This window comes from Diprion similis, chromosome 14 (genome assembly GCF_021155765.1).
Source record: "Diprion similis isolate iyDipSimi1 chromosome 14, iyDipSimi1.1, whole genome shotgun sequence".
Classification (NCBI taxonomy): Eukaryota; Metazoa; Arthropoda; class Insecta; order Hymenoptera; family Diprionidae; genus Diprion; species Diprion similis.
Window position 1 is genome coordinate 467,943 of NC_060118.1, and position 20,537 is coordinate 488,479.

At 37.5% G+C, this 20,537-nt stretch overlaps 1 long non-coding RNA gene across 1 annotated transcript; it reads right to left on the bottom strand.

Moving 5' to 3' along the window:
• Positions 1-495: 495 nt before the first annotated feature.
• On the bottom strand, positions 496-4,089 carry LOC124414674. Its single transcript, XR_006930056.1, has 3 exons — positions 3,960-4,089; positions 2,458-2,460; positions 496-508 (listed from the first exon to the last, which is right to left on the bottom strand). It is a non-coding gene; the product is annotated as an uncharacterized LOC124414674 (long non-coding RNA).
• Between the last annotated feature and the right edge of the window lie 16,448 nt (positions 4,090-20,537).

Sequence of the window (20,537 nt, forward strand, 5' to 3'; positions counted from 1 at the left end):
AATGCTGTGGTAACTTTACTGGGATTCTGAACATATCGGTTAACGTTATTACTTAAATATAACTGGTAAACTCCATTCTGCAACAAACTCGCAGTGATAACAACGGTACCTTCTCTGTTTAGTATTTTGCACTTTGAGTTATCGAATACTATGTTACAACCGGCATTAATAATACAACTAACTGGCAATAGATTGGCTGCAACTTTCGGTACATATAAGACATTCAACAATTTTACTTTCTTACTACCTACAGTTAAATAAATTTCACCTTCGCCTTCTACAGGTAAGGTCTGTTTGTTGGCTACGGTTATACGAGCAATATTAGACTTACGTAAAGAACTAAACAATAATTTGTTATTGCACATATGTTTGGAAGCACCTGAATCTACAATCCAGTCTTTTGTGATGTAGCTGTCTTTCGCTACCATACTGATAAATGCACATGATACATCGTCTTCTGCAGACTCTGCTTCCGCGTTGCACGCCTTCGCATATCTCTTCGATCTCTCTTTGGGGTTAGGGCAGTCGCTGGCATAGTGACCCTGTTGATTACATTCGTAGCATCTGACGTATTTGTGATACGTGTTGTTGTTGTAGTTCCCTCTTCTTCTTGGAAAGCGCCCTCTTCCTCGATGATAACCTCTGCGCTTGTTTGGGTTTGAGTAATAGCCAAAGGAATCTCCTGTTGCCTCACTGTTGCTATGCCACTTAACTTCGTGCAGGATTTTTTGTTTGACCAAGTCGGAGGTCACTGGTGTTGACAAGCTTTCAAGAGCCATCATCATTGGGCGATACTGGCTTGGCAATCCGGCCGATAGGAGCGCGCCTACCAACTCGTCTGGGATTTGAAGATTCGTGTCTGTTAATTTATGTGTAGTCGTTATAATCTTATTCACGTACTCTTCTTCGGAATTGCAATCCTCGAGCTTTGTCGTCGTTAATGTGCACAATAAATTTACACGACGGCTTAAACCATTGTCCTCGTATGCCTCCTTAAGCTTCTCCCATGCACTTTTCGCAGTTACTTCGTTTTCTATATGAGACAGCACGACCGGGTCGACGGATAGAATGATTTTTGCTCGCGCTTTTGCCACCTTTTTCGGATCCGTTGACACTGTTCCCGATTCCACTTTTATCGTGTCCCATAACTCTTCGTGCTCTAGATAAGCTCTCATTGTTACTGACCACGTATGATAATTGTCTCTGCCACTCAAACGTCTAATTGACTAAAGGACGCCGAGTGAGCCTTTGCCCGCCATTGTCCTTGTCTATTTCGCACAACTGTATTTGCCAATTTACTCGCTGTAACCGAAACTGTAATTACACTTTGAAACCACTTTTCCAGTGCAACCTTTCCTGGGCCCATAACCTGTTGCGGCTAGGGAAGTTGCATGTGGTTTCAAGGCAATAATTAATAAGACGAATAATATACGTATACTGGGAGTGGGTTTTTATTCTTACTTGACTGCGTGGTATTCGTAGCGCGACTGAACATAGAAAACGGAAAAGACACAAACAGGAAGTGGCCCTAGTATTATACGCGAGAAGCGCCATTCCTATTTATCGATATATATATATATATATATATATATATATTGTGACGTGGCGGGTCTACCAGCCCGTCACCGACCCGCACCTCCACTCCCAGGCGGCCGCGTCAAGCGCTCTTAAAGAGCAAGGGAGAGTCCTGCCGTGCCGCCAATGAACAACCAGAGTTAGCTTTAAGATTCATGTATTGTTGCTAATGCTTTTTGTTACTCCCCCAACCCATTCTCTGAGGTGACCGCCACTGCCGACGCCATCCAACGACCACCCTGCGCTGCCGTCGCGGGAAACGCGGAGGGACCACAGGACTACCGGCGCGGAGTTCGAAGCCCCGGACCCAGTAGTCGCGCTGTTGCTTGCTCGGACCTCGATGCCGCCAAGGACATGCTGCCGCTGCCGCCCAGGGATCGAGTTGCCTCCACCTGAGCCTCCGATAAGACCGGCCTTGCCACCCGGCACCCACAAATAACCGGACTCAGTCTCCCCCTGGGCTCGCCGATGCCGACAGGACATTTCCGCCTTCGCCAGACCACCCTCGCAACACGCAGCACAGCGCGGCGAACAGACCGGCTGCCTAGGCTCTCGCCGGTCTCTCGCCAATCTACCTATTATCCCCCCCCCCCCCCCCGTGGCGCCGCCGCGGGATCGCGATCGCCGAGGGCCGGCGGCCACCTCACTCTCCCTTGCGCTGCGTTGCTATCCGTGTCGCTAGTGCCCACGTAGTAATTGTGTTAACCGCTTTGGAAATAATTTGGTACGTTAATCTGTCGCTTTCTTTTCCGCGAGTTGTGTGGACGAGGAATTGCCGTAGAGAAATTGTTGCCGCTCCCGTTGTCGCTGGAAACCGGAGCTCTTTGCCGAGATAAGGTAGGCTAACGTTACCCCGGGCCTCGCTGGCTATAGATTCTCAACGGCCTCAGGCCATTTTTCCTTTTGCAACAGGTTGCCGGCCGGCTTCGGTCGGCCATTTTGTGTGAAAGCCCGCGAGTCTCGTGGTAGCTAAGCTTTTCTATTCAATTGTATTTCTGATTTTAATTGCTACCTTGATTTATTCTAATCACGATAAGATACTCTGGTTGTTCATTCGGTAATCTTTTGCCGCTTTATTGTAGCATATACTTTGTAATAGATCGTGTACCGTGCCGCTTCCCGGCCGCGTACCGAGTACGTAAGGGTGAGAGAGAGAGAATCTGTGAGTGAGTGTGTGCGCCCGTGCCGTCATTGCCGAGCGTAACTACCACCGTCAAGCAGCGACAGGCGACCGGGCCGATGATATAGAAAAAGTGAAGGAGGATTATCTCGTGTTTGTGAAGCCGTTAGATTGTTAGCAAGCTTGTTTTTAGAATTGTTCTGCCTTGGTTTGAGTTTTGGAATTGTTAACGAACTTGCTTCACCACGAGTCCGTAGTCGCATGAGTTATTGAATTGTTACTGATTTTATGCCGCTTATTACTCGCTTATCTTGGTCGCTTGCCGCTCGCCGCTTCTAGCTTATACTGCTTGATTTTGCCGTGTTCTATTGACTTGTTGAATTTTGTTGCTGTGTTGTATCTTATGCTATTTTGTTATATTTTTATTTATTTTTGAATTGTATCGAAGCGTACCGCCACCGATAAGACCGCTTGCCGTGTAAATAACTATTTTATTGCCTGTTGCCTTCTGCCTTGCCGTAACGGCACTGTTTGTTAATAAACGCTGGTAATAACATCTATAATCATTCGATTATCATCTATACTATTTCACCTTCGCGCCCACGTTCCCCTCACCGCTGGCTAGTCGGCTGTTTTTGTGTGTGCTTGCCCCTGCTATAGTTTCACTTTGAGATTTGGTGGTGTGAGTTAGGTTCGCCGTTCGAGTCGGCGAACGAATACTATTGGACGGTAAATTTCGAATCTGGTAAGAGTGTATTCTCTTACGGCTCTCTCGAGCCTGGCGCCCAACACCTGTTCTGCAGTGCCGTCAATCTTTTTTTTTTCATCTTTCTATTGCCGTGTTGGTCAACGCCATTTTTGTAAACGAGCCTCTGTGCCGACCCCGCTTTCCCCCGGGCGAAGTAAAAAGCCCGTTACAATACATATATGTAGACGCGGCTATATTTAAAGTTCAAGATTGACTTACAACAATTTTTAATAAACGCTCGCATTGAATACTACAAAATTCGGACGAACGTTCCTTATTTTGCATAAATCTGATCCTCATTATGGCTGTAACACGAGAATAGTGTTGCGATCAGTGGTGAAAAGTCGAGCTCATAAATACGCTTGACTTTGACGCACGCAAAACTCCATCTATCGTTTCGGAAATATTAGATTAAATTTCATCGAAATATGACGTTCCAGTTATTGTAATATTCGACTTTTCAGAACAGGCACGACGGCAGTTCCGTGAGGTGAGGAGGGAACCGCAAGGAATGACTTTTGGTGGTGGTTTTAGTGGGTATTCCGTAAGGCGAGTCCCACACTCCTGGGAGTGACGGTACCCTACCCAGGATAGTCTATAAAAGATTTCCCCACCAATTTGGCCACGGACGCGCAAAAAAAAAAAAAAAAAAAACAGCACTTGCACCAATACAGTCTCACAGATTTCGCCAATTCACCAATTCAGACTTGTAAGTCGGCTTGGTGCACTTGTGGCTTGTCAAAAAATTTAATTTTCAGTAAATAATGCATCAATTTCACGTCTCCAGCCCTATGTTGTATCACTGTATTTATGAAACTGCGACTTCAGTCGCAATAAAAACAAAGAAACGAACAAATGGGTGAATAAAGCGAGAGTGAGAATATGTACAATGGTCCAAAAGAAACGACACGCGCGCTCTTGAAAATTATCTTAGGTACCGATCGTTCGAAAGAGATGAGTCGAACCGGGAATAGCCCAGTTGAATCAGGATTTGATCCGTATCATATAATTTCATGAAAAAAATTCACCCCCTCTTTCTGGGTCACTAATTGATGGATTCTGCATATTTGAATGAAACAGAACGTTGTATTGCACATGTAAATACTCATTAAATAATGGTTGACTGTCATCGAATTGAAATTGAAAGTGAAGCGTGGCAACTGTATTTGTGAAAAAAAAATTAATAAAAATTATTTAAAAAAATGTTTGTCGCCCACAGAGTAAAAAAAAAATCACAGGTAAAAGGTACATGTACCTGTTATAACTTTCAATAATTTCTTTATCCTCCTCGTACATGTTTCGTGTTTCAGTCATACTTCCGCCATACTTCAATATTGCACTCATTTTTTACTACTGGAATCACAGAAAATTTGGCCACCGTTGCTACCGCGGAAATACGCTCAATACGAAAGTAAATACACAGTGTCCGGATCAACAATTTATTTGGTATTTCTTCCGGAAGATGAATGAATTAACCTCAAATTTGGAGGCGAACGATAAATGTACTGTTGGATTTTGGGTCGAGTGTGGTGGTTTTTTTCAAATGATTTTCGCATGAAATAAGAGTGCATTGCCTCCGTCGATAAGGCTGCACTCTGACAGAACAGCTTAAGGGGTAAGGCCACTGTAAATTTTTTGAAAAATCGATTTTTTTTTTATTGGCTTAAAAAATAGTTTAAACCCTTTAGAATAAGAAAAAAAAGGTCCCGTGCGAGAACAATTTTTGTTCCACGTGTCCTTTCGAGCCTTTTGAGCATTATGAAGAAAAATTTCGTTAGTTTAGCTGCAGCAAGCGCACAGTAAAGAGCGATTCATTCTTCATAAGTGACGATTTTTGCGTGTTTTCCGTGGTTTTTTTTTCCGATTTCACTGTGAAATTTTGCGAACGCGTTAGTTGAAATGGGTGATCGAGTGTATCTTGGAAAAAAAGGTACGAAAACCGCGTATCCAACGCGGCGTCGATCAGGCGGGATGAAACGACGACCCCTGACGGATATCATATTCAATGGCGGCCTTACCAACGTCTTGCAAATATTCAAGATGTTGGAGGTGGAAATTGGTGCCCAATTATATAATTTCTGCATCGAAGCCGACGCCGAACGCATCACGCACGCCGAGGCATCTCTGAGCGACGCGGCAAAAAGTGCGCGCGCGCTCCAAAAATCGACCAGGAAAGACGAAGAAGACGAAAATTTGGCCATCGAAGGACAAATGTATGGTGCTGGAATTGCAGACTAACGGTACAAATTTTTTTTACCTCCTTTTTTTAATTTTTTCCCATAAAAAACTAGTCGTAAAACTTTAAACGCGTTTTTCTCGAAACACGGTTTTTCAAAATGGCACGCAGCATCACTCGAACAATTTTCATTTTTTTTACTTGAAATTTTTACCAGATGTGAAAATTAACATTATCTTGAGAATGTCGATCGGGATTTTCAATAACTTTATTTATTGTTTTTTTATTAACAAAAAACTAGCCGTTTTTTTCGTAAAAAATCATTTTTTTTTTTCAAACGCACGCCAAATCCACAAAAATTAATACTTTTTAAAATCCGATCGACATTCTCTAGCTATAACCCTTTAGATTAACGGTTTTTTTTTTTTTTGTTCTAGATTCAAAAGTGCAGCAGTGGTGCTGCGTGCCGCGGAGCCCTGCAAGCAAAACATGCCCCGGGAAGATGGCTGTGGAACCGCCATTTTGTTTTTTTTTCGCTGTAAAAAAATTGGATAATAAAGTTTAATGTATGCCCGATAACACCCTTAAAAGTTTTTTTTCAATTACCTTCAATTTCGGAAGCAAAAAATTCGTGAAAAAACCTTTCTTTTTGGACCGTTACAGTGGCCTTACCCCTTAACTCAACTAAGCCCGTGTGTGTTCGGTGTTACAGCTAGGTTGCCCGGTAATGAATCAAACCAAGCCCACCGCATTCTGAAAAATCTTCAAAATTCCGAACGTAACCTAGCTCCACATCCAAGACAACGTATCATCGCTGAAAAATACTAAAGTATTGCAATTTTTGCGTTGCAGCAACCCGTCATCGGTAAAGGGTTATAGCAGAATGCCGATCGGCCGGATTGGCTAGGGGCGAGCGCTGCAGCGGTTGCCACCGGCAACCGGCGTTAACAAGATGCTTTTTAACCTCCCGTTATGCTGCTGGGGCGTTAAGTATCATTGCCAATTTCAAATGCCGACGTTTTTGCCACCGTCGGCGCAATGCAGAATATTTTCGGAATTCTAATCTTGCTTCTTGTCTAGCTGCCATATCATTGTGAGAAAGTCTGTCAAGCGAAACCCATCGCGCAGAATCGTCAATGACGTATTTTATACGCTACCTGGACTCAGGTGAAGTTGGCGCGGATCAATTTTGACAGATATTCCAATTCCACCTGTTCCGCCAGTTAGAACCGAATTTTGGTTGAAAAAGTCGAATTTTGCGATTTATTTGTGGGCGAGTGGTTTGACGGATCTCGGAAAATTTTTGATATCCGAATTCGGTAAATTTTATCTTGTCAACAAAAAAAATCAAAACCTATTTTGATGTGCGGAATCAAAAATTTTTTTTTGCACGCAAGAATGGTAACTTCCAAAAAAATTTCGACCCTGCCATCGGAAGGTTCGTCAAATTTCCTTTAAGAATCGTAAAAAAAATTTTCAAAAATCCCACGGGGCTGGATTTTGGAGGGTGGTGGCCACCTTATCTTGGTCACCCATTTACATTTACGCAGTACGCGGTTGTGTGCTGGTGTAGCCTAGTAAACACTCTATATCCATTATTCGGTACTCGCTATGGGCTCGAACGACAAACCGTCAAATTCTAACCTTCTCAGAGTTCCGAGTGGTCTGACAACTCTATGCAAAGGATGTGGAAAAGGTCCTTTTAGGGATAAGCTAATGATTTGCCCAGTCTGTGGTTCTCATTACCACGCTTCGTGTGCTCCAAAATACCATTTAGCTCCAAACGGTGGTCTGTCACGTTGCTGTGGATCGAGTCTTACGTCGTCTCATACGATCGATGTTGTGCCTTCGGCCAGCCAAAGTGGCACAGGTATTACGCTTCAGGATTTACATTCTGCTCTCGCCTCTCATTTCAAAAAGTTTGAGGAGAAACAGGACGCTTTGAGTAAGAAGGTGGTGGAAATAGTCAATGAGGAACGCCAGCTTAGAGAGTCTTTCGAGCAATCCACGGTGGCTGTCCATGCTCGTATCGATGCCTCAGAAAATAGGATTGATGAAACTGAATCCTCCGTTCGGGCTATTTAGTCCGAAATCTCGGCACTCAGGCAATCTAATTTGTCCGAAAATCAAATTTGAAGTGAGGTTAAAGACAGGAGCAGAAGAGCAGCTAATGTCATTTTTTATGACCTCCCCGAGGCTCAGGATAACGGCCTTAATACTGTCATCGAAATCTTAGGGTTTCTCGACGTCTCTTCTGCATCGCTAAGATGCTCCAGGATTGGTCCTACCGCGCCTGCGTCTACACGTCGTAATCCTCGCCCTCTTCTAGATGTATATTAAACTAGCGTAGCCATATCGAAAGGCACACTTCGGACCACCCTCATTATTTGTTGCTGATTTATTGCTAATTTATAACCCCACGTTTGATTTTGTTGCTGTTGCCGGTTCCGAGAAAACGCGATGCACGCTAGGTTAATATTAAGCTAGCGTAGCCATGTAATATTACTGTATAACTAAGCAGCAGAAGGAAATTCTTATTGCAGAGGAATGTGTTGCTGATTTGTTGCTAATTTGTAACCCTATGTTTGATTTTGTTGCTGTTGCCGGTTCCGAGAAAACACGATGCACGCTAGGTTAATTTTAAGCTAGCGTAGCCATGTAATATTACTGTATAACTAAGCAGCAGAAGGAAATTCTGATTGCAAAAGAATTTGTTGCTAATTTGTTGCTGCAAGTTCACACCGTCCGAATCCATCGATAACCAACCCTTAGCGAGACGAACCCACCCCTAATCTTCGGAAACTTGCCTAGAACTGTAAGAGAGAGAAAGGAAAGTAGATATCTTCAACAAACCACCGGCATAATTTGTTGCTAATTTGTTTCAGAAGGAATCGAGTCACCTCATCAACCCAAATTACCCCTGTTGCTCATAAACTTGTCCTTACGCGTATCAAATATCGGAGTATAATACTTTGAAATAAAAACAGACATTCGAGTATCCAGTCGGCATTGGAATTTGTTGCTAATTTGTTGCTGCAAGGTCACAGTGTTCAAACCTATCAATAACCAACCCTGTAAAATTGAACGGAAAGTTTATACCTTATCCCTACCACCGGCATAATTCGTTGCTTATTTGTTGCTGATGAAATACAGTATTGCAATACTGCTTCCACAGTTCATCAACTGATTTTTGTCGCCTACAATACCGTACCCACATGCTTGAACATTTCTACTTCCCTATTTTTCAAAACCGCCAATTCTGTGCATAATCCGATCCATACGCGTATGTAAAACCACCGACATAAGTTATTACAAAGCAAATACTTTTCTTTTCATTCAGTTGGCTTGTGAATTCGTTGCTGATTTGTTGCTGAAGAAATATTGGTATTCTAGTCAACCAAAAGTACACCTATTGCCCATAAACTCATCCTTGCGCGTTTAAAATACCATTCTCATATTTTACCAACTTGTTGCACTCACGCCTACGCGTTTTAAAGACCGTCAAGATAAGGAAATGTCAAGAAAATACGCATTCAGATATCCGTCGGAAATTGTTGCTCATTTGTTGATGCAAGTCTATACAAAGTAATCCGCAATAAAAAACAATTGCGGTTCATATAATATCATTACATCGTTAATTGTGCCTAGCTGGACTTATGGTTCCTGCATGTGAAAAAAAATTCTCGGCCGCGGCTTGGCCGGTATTTCGCAACTTCATGTCGTTTTCTTATTGTCGCTATGTGAGTGTATACTACGCTGGATGGCAACGTAGCGCATCTTTTCTCCTTGCCTATCGTACAGTAAATGTCAAGGGGTTGCCCTGGTCGATTGCAAAGTTGACGTATATATCTCCGAATATCGAAGTCTACGGAACTTAAACACGAAAACGGGCTCAACAGCCCCATTCTATACGCAACTCTGAACAAAGAGATTCCAACATACTTTCATTTGATACATAAAGAAAGAAATGACACGAAAATTAAGAATTTACTATTGCGATTTCGTGTTTTTTGTGCCATTTCTTCATTTCTGGATCAACTCAAAATGTGTTGGAGTCTCTTTGTTCAGAATTGCGTATAGAATGGCGTTGTTGAGCCCTTTTTCGTGTTTGAGATACGTGAAATACGATATTTGGTGATATATACGTCAACGTCGAAATCGAGCCGAGCGCCCCCGTAAAGTTAAAATATTTCATTCGTTAAAATTATGATACATGATGATATTTATGGAAACCTTCGCAAAATTTTTATTTAATTTAGTAACATAAATTTCTACCGAGCCTTATACAAATGTGAAAATTATACTTTACTTCGACTTATTAATGAAGCTGATCTCAATTCTTAGCATTTATTTCGAGCACGAGACGTAGTCTAGTGGAGAAGTGAATTTTTTACGAAAAATCGTTACAGGGGTCGGAAAAATATGAGCAATAGCTCATTCCATCCGGAATGCGACTCTGAAAAAGAAGTTTTTGTTTTCCGCAAACAAAAATTGTAATTGTTATAAACAAAAAACAAACAAAAAAAGACGCCTCCGGTTTATCGTCTTAAATTTTAGCAAATAAATAAAAGGAAACGTGCATTATTAAATAACATTTCTCATTATCCTTGTTACTACTACTTTAAAACTTTTTTTCCAAAACTCTTTCAAATAATCTTCACTTTAATTGTTTTCTTCTAAAAGCCCAATAGTAAGCCTACAAAATTGCCTGGAATAATTAAAGCCGTAAATGCAATATTTCATAAGATATAAGGATCATTCATAAGTTGCAGACAATGGAGATTTTTATAAACAAAAGCATGTAAAAATGGAACTATGATAGATACCAAGCTAGGGAAAAGTTTATTCAAAAGAAAAACTGATTCGCTAAATAATCGTCTTGAACGTCAAAGACTGTATCTTTAATAGTTAAAAAGTTACAGCAATTTATAAGTTGTCAAATCAAGTGACCGCTTCAACTGTGATACCACGATAATTTTTAAAATGCAATAAAAAATAGATAAACAATTATTTGTACACTTTGTTATAGATCGTTGTTTTCGTGATTTTTGATAGTTCTAGAAAAAAATATAATGAAAATCAGAATTAGTTCATAACAAATTGGTAACTTAATGAACAATCAAATTAATGCTAAATTTATGAGTTTTGAAAAAAAAAATTTTCCTGACTACAATTCCAATGTTAGATAAATGAAAAAAACTGTTATAAACAATTAAAAATTTTTCTTAGGTAACAATTCATTTTTTAAAACTCATAATTGACTCTTCTCAATACAGAAATAAATTTTTTTTCTTTTAAATATTAAACTTGACCATTTTTTTATAAACAATTTTTCAACAAATGGCGTGAAAAATATTTTTTCAACATCAATTAATGTCATTGTTAGATGTGAAAACAGTCAACATAATATTTTTGAAAAAAATTATTTTACCAGCATTTTTTTCATTTTTTTTCAACTTTGTAAACTTATTATAAACAATAAAAAGAACTTGTATAAACTTTCATTGTGTAATCTTGTTTAGTATGCATATAAAAAGGGCTCCAAGAAGTTGAAAAAATTTCAGGTCAATTATTGAAACTTTTATGTCGCCATTTATGAAGACAGAAATCCGAAAAAAATGAGTTAATTAACAACTGTATAACTTTTGGAAAAATGAAGTTGAAAATTTTTTATCTACGGGGCCATATTCTTTAGAGTATTCCGATGATACCACAATTTTTTTAAATCCACAAATTAATATTTAGTTGCAAAAAAAAAATTAATTTCTATAGATACTTTATATAGATTATGCGCGCATATGCGACGCTGTGTGAGCCACGTGCAAAAGCTGCCGCGCTGTACATAATATATAGGTATATCGCGGCAACAGTGGCGGCACATACAATGAATTTGAAGACTTGAGCTATCGGCACCATCATATTTTACTTTGTACTGCACGGTAAAAGTCATTCGTGAAAACGTGTAACAAATTAGATGCGATTCTCGTCAGTCGATCTTTTTCTCCAGTAGAGTAAACATCTAGCATTTGCGTCCGGTTTGATTATCGAGTGTACGAATTTAAGTGTAATTTATTCTTTGATTTGTGCATTTCAACATGGGTCGTGGTAGACCAGCTTTAGTTTCAGAAAGTGATTTTGTTAATGTGATACTAAAGTACAGTGACGATGTTTATGGAAATACTGTTGCTATTAAAACTGACCAAAGATGGAGGAAAATTTCCCTTGAATTGGAAGAAAAAATTCAACCGAATTCGTTATATTCTATGGTGCTTTTAAATCGTCACGATGTTCTAAATAAATTGAAGGAAAAAGGCGGTTTAACAGGTAACACAAGCCTGAACATCTCTGATACTTCATCAATTGATAGTCAGAGTTTCAAAGAGCTAAACTCTAGTGAAACAGCTGAAATATATAATTGTAATGTTCACAATATCCATCATGAGATAAGTGCCACAGAGTTTGAACGATTTACTACGATTGTGGAGTACTCTAGAAATACTAGAGAAGCGAAAAATGCCAAAAGACGGTACCGAAGATTTGTCTCTGGAAGATATCAGCCTTATTTCAACAGAGTGATATGGGAAAACGCAAAATTGAAATGTGGTTGGAATTTCAATAATCAGAACATCAATTTATCCGGAACCAGAGGTAGCATGAAAGGTTAGTATAAGATATATTTATTAGTATCATTATAACTATGATCGTTATTTTATCTTGTTATTCTTCTTTCTTTGATTTTTTTATTCATAAAAACTGTGCGTTTAGCTGAATTATATACATATGCGAGATTATACTCATTATTATACACACGTGAAAACATAATTTTTCATTATGATCATTAGGGTGCTTCATTTGAAACAAACATTTTTTTTCGCGGACACATGAAAATTTGGTTATTTACATCGAAAAAAGAAATCCCTCCAAATATGAGCCCTTCTTTTTTTTTTAAATACTTCCTCTCAATCGTTGAATTTTTCTCATTTAAATAACATGTAAATCATTGGATTTTAAAAAAAATCGTTATAGCTCAGCTCGGTTCCATGATTTTTCATTGCCATCTGTCGCAATATGTAGTGTATTAGAGACTCTCTAAAATTGTCCATATTTACGATTTTTATGAAATATTGTAAAATATAGTTTTACATTTGTTCTACCATAGTTACAGACTAATTCTTTTCCGAGACGATCGTTAGTTTTGGAGATGTAATTGATTATAAATAGCTCTCCGATCATGTAGTGAAACATACCAAGTCATCATAACTTTTATAAATATTAATAGTTCTTACTAAAATTTCATTTTAATCAAATTTGAATTGTGGGATGCGCACATGTACGTTTATGTAAACCGTCATCTTTTTGCCATGCACTTCGACAACAACAGTTTTCATATTCGTGTTCTACGAATTCCTATGGTATTTGTACGGTGTATTTTACAGTATTGTGGCGTACGAAAACATGCTTTAATATTGCAAGATCGCGAAAAATGAAAGGCGAGCGTGTATCGTGTTGCTTGACATTCTCTGATCATAAAATTTGAAATATCGAAAAAGTTCTTTGATGAATAAGCTGGTTCGTTAACAAAGTTTGTCGGTTTGAAATCGTACCGGTCGAATTTTGTTGTTACGGCTGTTCTTCTTCCTCGGCGACTGAAATCTAATGGTGAACTTTAAAGAAAGACGCCAATCTCCGAATAACTTTTTCTTTATCGCTTTTTATTCTCATGTGTAGTGGCATGGCTTAGTTTCTTAAACAAGAGTCTTGCCAGAATTAATCACTATTTTGAGCTCTCAATGTGTTCGTGTACCCTTGAATTTCTTCGATGCAAGCATGCGGGATTTGCTTGCTGCCATTTATCCAAAAATCGTTTTCATGTGATGCGTAGTTTTATGACGAATTTCCGAAGTGTGACTGTGAGAGTAAAACAAGGGATAGAAAATACTACGGCACAATACATACCAGTGTATGTAACGAGAAAGCAATTAATAATTGTTATATAATTTTTCCTGGTATGAAAGAACTCCAGAGAACTGTGAAAAAATTGGGCAATCAGAATTATAGATAAACAATTCTTTAAACAGAATAGTAAACTTTAATAAGTTATGTAAGGAACGGGGGGGGGGGGGGGGGGGGGGGGGGCACGCTGGGCCTCTTAAGGAGAAAAATGCTCATAATCTGAGAGTTTTCACTGGTTACACTTTTTTTTTTAGTTCCTCGACACGTATTTGGTATTAACCCTGATACGGTAACCTGGGGTAGAAACCCCACCCCAGGCGACATTGAATCTCACGTAATTTTAATGAATTTTTCGTGTTTGTTACCCGTTTACCTAATTTTTTACTAACTTTTCCGACTTCAATAAAAATGACCATAGTAAAATAAACATTTTTTAATTAACTGTCGATGTGGGAGCAGTGGAGATATTTATTTAACAGAACTGACGCAGACGAAGACGTTATGGTAGAGATCAACATAATTCCTGGAGATGGCAAAAATTGCGGTCCGCAGTATTTGCGAAAAGATGAACGGGAAAAAGTATCACGAGAAATTGAAAAGTGTGGTTCTGTTGATGAATATCGAGTAAACGTTGCTCGAGACATAGGATTAAAATTTGGTATGACGAAACCAAGTATGGTGCGAGATCCTAACGTTCTGCATGTAGCTAAGACGCAAGATAGGAAATCAAAGTATTCACATGCTGATCCAATTGAGGCTCTCAATATGATGAAATTCTCTTCCCACGCAAATGAGATATATGACATCGGTAAAGACCCTTTCTTTGTTGATTTTTACACAAATGAACAGAAAGCTTTGGAAAAAATGACTAGAAAAAAATGTAGCCGTCTAGCAATCTCAATGGATGCAACTAAGCTGAAGATGGAGCCAATTCAGAGACCTTATTGTCCATTAAAAAGAAACGTATTTTTATATGTTTTAAGGTAATAAGTTTATCTTTTATGGTGACTATATCCACTAAAAATTTCGAAGCTTTAGTATTATAATATATTATTATAATGAATATTCGTTTCTTTGAATGATTCTTGCTTTTGAATTTAATTTTGTTTTTACATGACACTATTCGCATATAAATAATCTTTTTTTAGCATAAATACATCCCAAGGTCAAAGTACAATCGCCCAAAGACTAGGAGAAAGGCATAAAGGCAAAGACCTACGAGTTTTTCTTGATTCCTGTCACGACAACGGCATACCATATCCTGATGAGTTTGTTAGTGACGAAGCCAGAGCTATTCTAAATGCAGCTGCAAAAGTATATGCTGATTGTGAAACAATAGACGAGTACGCTGACAGCTTAATCGACAACCTTGAAAATACAAGTACCAGAATAAGAATTGATAATGCTCATTTAAAGGGAACGTATAAAACCCTGCTCAAGAACGTACATTCCCGCGGGATAAGAACATTTTACATGGCAGCGATAACCCAACTTATTCTTGCTTTAAACAAAGAAGAAGCTGAAGAAATTATTCATGGTATTTTTATTGTGGCTAACTGCCCGAAATCAGGAATTACCGCAAGTGGTGAGCCAACAGAATGTTCAAAGCAAATTTTCTTTTTAAAAGGATTAATAACAGGTAAATTTCAAAGAATTAATGTTGAGCTTTTCTTTGAAATACGGTTAAATATGTATACTATCTCTAATTTTTGAATATTTAATAATTTCAATAATTAAAAAATGTAACTTGTTTATCAAACGATTTGAATTTTTTCTATTCACCATACTGATGACATCTCATACATTCATTTTGTGTAACGATAATTATAACCTCTAAACATCATTATCTAGTTAGAATCCTTAAATCTACTTCAGAACACTTCTTGCTTTACTTTTCCTGATGCAAACTCCGTGTCATTTCTTTTTCGAAACAAAGATAACTTTATTGCACAATGTGCTCTGTAACTTTCAACACTTAATTTATGTTCGATTAATTCTGTTAAAAATTAAAGTTTTAATAACTGCTAAATGAAATACTATTTTCAATGTTGAAAAATTTATCACACAATAGAAAGTTATTTAATATATGTATATAGCCAAATATGGCTAAGCTGGTTAACTGCATTGAGAAGGTAACATTTCGTGTTATTGCCAATGTATAGTTTACTTGTTTTTTTCCATACATTCTTTTTATTGTGAAACCGAAGCGTTGCACTATTTTTACATATTGACATACTATTAAAAATCTAAACTATAAGAAGCATAATTGCTAGCTTATAAATCACGACTCGCCCATTGGGTCTGCTCTCACGATCCGCTTAAGAACATCGGAAGCGACACAGTTTACACATAAATAGTGTCGAGGAATGGTGCAGCTCCGATTTTTAAATTTGTTGACTAGTCAGGCACTTTTCCTAATGGCGTCCAAATGACTAGGCTCGGATTGTCAAATTTCATTGCTCACGTTCTTAACCTTTAGACTGCTGGTATTTCAAGGGGTGAAACCATCCTTTAAAAGTGCCTAAATTTGTGTCTTGTAGCATGTATAAATTATATACAAAATTCATATCCTAGGCCAAACCGATACATCGGCTTTCCGCAGGCTAAAGGTTATATCAATAACTTTTTCCTCTTAAAATCCGGCGGGTATCATCTTCTGTGACGCTACTTTCGATTGATAAATTTTACATATTGCCATTGAAAATTTTTCGTAAATTAAAACTGAAACTTAATTTTAGTTGCCACCGAGAAAAAAATTATTTGAAATATCTTATTGACATCGTTAAAAAGAGCACATATATACAATAACATATTTTTCTATGTGCAATTATTTAAAAAATTACGACAAACGAACATGGGCTCTTCACCTTCTCTCTTATTCTGGATCTCTATGCAGCCTTTTACTATAAACTAGCTGTCTATCTATATACACTAAACTTACAGCTTGCTGGTAAAACGACGAAATTTTCAAGTGGGTCCATTAAATCTTCTTTTCCATCGAAACATATTTTGCACTTTGATTTTGTCTTATAGAATAGACAGTGTATATGTTTTTCTGGTTTTTAAATGGGGGAAGTGATCAGACCGACTTGTGTGTTTAGGATCTTCATTCCACGACAAATGCTCTACTAGTAATACTATTTCCAGCTATCGCAAATTAAAAAAACACGAGCAAAAATAGAGCTCCTCATACGTTGCGTCGACAAATACATCGGAAATTCATTTTTTTCAATGATTTAGGATATGAAGTTGAAGAAGATGAACAATGGGAAGGTAATGACGGCAACAGTGAAATTGATTTTAATTCTCTCTCAACTGATACAGATATATCAAATGAAAATGAAACTGAAAAAATAATAGTTGGACAAAATGGGGAGAAACTATCTTGAATAAAAGTTTCATGTTTTTTGATCAAAAAGGAAACGAGTACAATTTGTACTATTTATCGAACGTTAATATAACAAAGAAGCTTCTTCATGATATAACTTACTTCCGATATGGGGTAACATATTGAGTCTACAATTTCCTGGCTGCAGAATTCCTGCCTCCAGTGTGAGTTGCGAAAGCGAATTTAATCGAATAAAAACGCATTTACTGTCTAAATATTTGCACAGCATACGCGGAGATTTTTTTGTAGATAAAATGTTAAATTATCTAAACGGCAAAGTACCTTTACTAGCATCAGATCTGCAAAGCACAAATGTACAGAACTTAGAAATCACAACTACAGAAAGTGAAAAAAATGATATATGTAAAGTATGTAAGAGAATATACGAGTTAAAAAATGTGTCTGCTTGTTTTACTTGTCAAGATTTTGTACACAAACAGAAATGCACAGTTAAGTTTGGAGGAAAACAAATATGCTTACACTGCAGTAAAACAAAGGAAGCCAGAAGAATTATTGCACGAGATACTGTGGAGAACTGGGGAGGGTTGGGCCAGGAGAAATTAAAAAATTTAAATCAAAAAAGTAAATCCGAATCAACTGTCAACAATAGCGTAATAGAATGCATAGCATGCAAACACGGGGATTTACCTGCTGGAGCACACAAGTGCTATTTATGTAATGAAGCTATTCATATTTTGGAAGGCTGTTCATTTCCAATACCTGGTGAAGAAGAAGGATATGGAGAGAAGAGAATATGCAGTAAATGTAAATTCAATTCCGCAGATGTAGGTGTAAGAAAAAGAAAATTAGACTACTTAAGCGAGGAGAAAAATAAATACAGGAAACCAGCGAAGTATAATGGTAAAAGAGCAGATGATGTACGCGATTCCTTAGATTGGAACGCAAGTCAGAAGATCAGAATTATGAAAAATGAAAATGACAGCACTTTAGAAAAACAAAATATAAATGGTAAATGTACTATACTGAATAACACTTGTGGAAATGATGCACTAACGTATGCGTCTGTGTTTGCTGCTCACGATTTTCCACGTATCAAAAACTTGGTAAGTTTAAAAAATATTTAAATTAGTAACCGTAATGATGTGTAACTTTAATTAGTACTCCTTAATTCAATATTCGCAATGGATATTTGTTGCCATTTTTTCGTTCTTAAAATAAGTTATAGATGAAAAAATATGAGCATGACTGTGGATCATAAATTCATCGGTTAGAAATAGTAAATAAATATTTAATCTCTCAAACTGTATAGATTAACGATGTTTCTTGTCAGGTCATAGTAATTTTATAATAGAATATAAATATAAAATACTGAATCTGTCATTTTTCAGTATAAAACTATGGAAACTCCTTTTATGAAATATATTTTGGATATATTGGAAAATGGAGTACGAACGCATACTGATGCGTTACGATCTAATGTATTAAGTGAGATAACTCTACCAGTAGCATCCAAATCAGATAAAGATTTATATATTTTACACTGCGAACGAGAAGTTGGATGGTTAGCACGACAATTGTTTAAACCACTTTCAAGTGTCGAAGAAGAAAAAGCTTGCACAGTGTGCGACTTCAGAAAAACTACTCATTTAACTGTAATTGAAGTATCCGATGAAAACTTGATAAACTTCAAAAAATGAAGATTTTATAAAAAAAGTTTGGGAAACAGACCCAAGTTTATGCCCTACATGTGAATCACCAACTAAAAGCCGATGAGTAAATGTTGGTAAGTAAATTAAACGTAATTAAAATAACATCATGTTAAATATTAATTACTTGAATTTAACACTGTTCTAGCATGCCCTTCTTATTTAAGCCTTTTTCGCAAAAACTAAAAACATTTGTTCAAAATTCCATCAAACAAACGTCAGCGTCGACACCGTTTCTACAGAATCGTTTCTACAGAGCACCGTTTCCACAGAGTTCTTTTCTACAGAGTTCGTTTCTACAGAAAATATTTTCTACAAAGTTCGATTCTACAGAATTATTTTAGGTCTATTCGAGTCAACACCGTTTCTACAGAGCACCGTTTCTACAGAGTTCTTTTCTACAGAATTGCGACATGCAGTTCGTTTCTACAGAATTCAGATTTGGAAGTTCGATTCTACAGAATTCGGTCGTAGATGTTCGTTTCTCATACATTTAATTGTAAATTTCGTACATTTCGATTTAATTTAGTTTAATCTAATTTAATTTAAGTTAAATTATTTGACCACCACTTGTAGAAACGAAACGGACTTGCAGACTTGAATCCTGTAGAAACGAATTCTGTACAAACGAACTCTGTAGAAACGAACTTTGTATAAAATATCTTCTGTAGAAACGAACTCTGCAAAAATGATATCTGTAGAAACGGTTCCTGTAGAAACAATCCTGCCCTAGTTAATTGAAGGGTGTTATTTCGAAAATTCTTCACACAAAAAATATATTTATATTATTCAACAATTTTTAACTCATTAGTTTCAAGATAAAAAAATCTGTAAGTATACATTTTTTCTTACGAAAACAGTTATTTATGTTCTTATGATTCCAGGTGATATGATGCTATTTACTATCTATAACGATTTCGAAGATAATGTTGAATTCAAATTAGATGAATTCCACAAAGAGCTTCTCAATCCGCTAAACAAAAAAGAGAAGTTTTACATAACTTGCGTTGTAGGGTACTCTGGACCTAGTGGCGTAAGATTAAATTTAAGAAGTTCAGGAGAAGGTATAGTGGATGAACTATCTGACATGGGTCACTATGTATCATACTCCTATCGCAGAGGAGATACCTGTTGGGTGACCGCAGATGACTTGGTGTCATACACACAAAAGAAAAAAGGCACTTATAAAGTAACCCCAAGATTACTCATGTACGTTAGAAAATAAATGAATTCTTGTCTTGTGTGTATATATTTCTACGATTATTTTATCTGTAACATTGAATATGAATATGGTTTTCTTATCCTACCTACAAGTTTTCTATCTAGTCTTTAAGGGTGTGCCCGGTTCGATTTCGACGTTGACGTATATATCACCAAATATCGTATTCCACGTATCTCAAACACGAAAAAGGGCTCAACAACGCCATTCTATACGCAATTCTGAACAAAGAGACTCCAACACATTTTGAGTTAATCCAGAAATAAAGAAATGGCACAAAAACCACGAAATCGCAATAGTACATTCTTAATTTTCGTGCCATTTCTTTCTTTATGTATCAAATGAAAGTATGTTGGAATCTTTTTGTTCAGAGTTGCGTATAGAATGGGGCTGTTGAGCCCGTTTTCGTGTTTAAGTTCCGTAGACTTCGATATTCGGAGATATATGAGCGGATCCACGTCACTTCACTCAAAAAAAAACCGTCAAGTCACGGATCTTTGCGCCATTTGAAATATCCGTAGTAATATGTAAAAAAAAATACAATTTCAAGGATTTTGAAATTTTTTCAAAAATGGCCGAGTACGAGCTATGTAAAGTTTTGTATACCACTGTTGTACTGCTATGTTTGAAAATTCATATCTCCGAAAGTATACATCGGAGCGGACTGATCTTGCAATCGTTCTGTTTGTAA